The sequence below is a fragment of the Coenobita brevimanus genome, chromosome 56 (genome assembly GCF_032717465.1).
Source record: "Coenobita brevimanus isolate Jiangsu-jjx chromosome 56, ASM3271746v2, whole genome shotgun sequence".
Taxonomy (NCBI): domain Eukaryota; kingdom Metazoa; phylum Arthropoda; class Malacostraca; order Decapoda; family Coenobitidae; genus Coenobita; species Coenobita brevimanus.
The window spans coordinates 12230363-12231999 of record NC_137009.1 but is presented as its reverse complement, the minus strand read 5'-3'; the positions used below and the strand labels follow the sequence as shown (position 1 = coordinate 12231999).

Genomic DNA, 1637 nt, shown 5'->3' with positions numbered 1-1637 from the left:
CCAAGACTCGTATACATTTGAGATGTAGGATGAAAAACTTTTAAACATTTCACTATGTTATCTTCTTGTGTTAAATTAACATTAATCCCTAGATTATCAGACGTAATAGAGCCAAAGGCACGTCGGCGTAGTGGTTCTGTCCTGACAATGGACTTCTCCCCAGGCCCCCATTCGTACATAACCTAACTTTGAAAGCCAGTACAAAAGGCCACTACAGTACATCGTACAACACTTTTTCCTTATGTTTAACATTACTCTGTCTGGTCAAGCAGACCTACGAGTATAAACCACAGCCAAGCAATTACGATGGTCAAGCAGACTCATCAACCACAAACAAGCAATCACAACTGCACGGCCATACCCTGCAGTGACCTGAAAACATGAAAAAGCCGGCTACACAAGAAAAATGTAGTGGACACATTAAGCATAGTGGTAAAATGAAATAAAATCATAATAAAACAAAATAAAGTCATGGTACGGTACAGTTAGCTAGAGTAAAATCGGCGACAACACTCACGAATTGACCATCCAGCATCAATCTTACACAGGATCTCCTGCCTCTAAAGAGTCAGTACTACCCTCTGCCTTTTCCTTGGTGGAGGGGACATCATCACACACCCCAGGAAGAGGCATGCAAGGTATAGCAAGGCCTGAAGCAGGTCGGGAACAACCACAGAAACCACCACGTGCACTGCCATGACAACTGTCAGAGAGGAGCTGTTTACTACACTGTCGCCAGGCGGGAACTGGGACTGACCGAGGGGATTCTCCAGCAGATGCTGGGTGAACTACCCAGCAAGACAGGGAGGTGTCACCGGGCTATTCCCGCCCGGGCGGGCGCGAAAATTTTCGTACGGCCATAATTTTCACCTGGACGCATGCATTTTGTCCAGATATTACGAAAAAACGAACGAATGATAGTTTCGAACAGCCAGATTGCAGCGTCCAGATAATGGACTGTCCAGGTAATGGCCGTCCAGATAATCAAGAGATTACTGTAACATAATCTACTCTGTCTATTATTTATTTAATGTAATTTGGCACAAACTTCAGTTTTTCAATACTCAGGATTACCAACCAAAACACAGGGTTAAGAAATCACTCATGTTCAGTCCCATTGAAGGCAGGGATCTCAGTGCAATTTGTGTGTGTGTGTGTGTGTGTGTGTGTGTGTGTGTGTGTGTGTGTGTGTGTGTATACTGTATATATATTATATATATATATATATATATATATATATTATAACGGCCATACCACGTTGAGTACACCGCTTCCCATTCGATCAGCGAAGTTAAGCAACGTTGGGTCTGGTTAGTACTTGGATGGGTGACCGCCTGGGAACACCAGATGCTGTTGGCATCCCTACGTGTCAAGTGGGGTTGGTGGAGGATTAGTGCACCTCCCTGTAAAACAATTAACTCTAAGCCCTTGGCCACTCCGGTTGGGATACATGGCGTCTGGCAATGAATGAAATGAAAAAATATATATATATATATATATATATATATATATATAAATATATATATATGAGAGGGAGGGAGGGAGGGAGAGTCACTGAACAGAGTATTCAAAAAGTAAAGGACAGGAAAAGAATTTCGTTTGCATTCTTAGTACTCTGAAGGCAACACAAATCCCAA

At 42.8% G+C, this 1637-nt stretch overlaps 1 non-coding gene across 1 annotated transcript; it reads left to right on the top strand.

Moving 5' to 3' along the window:
• The first annotated feature begins 1240 nt into the window (after window positions 1-1240).
• LOC145401844 (5S ribosomal RNA) lies at window positions 1241-1359 on the top strand. The gene has a single exon (XR_013897684.1). It is a non-coding gene; the product is annotated as a 5S ribosomal RNA (ribosomal RNA).
• Window positions 1360-1637: the final 278 nt, after the last annotated feature.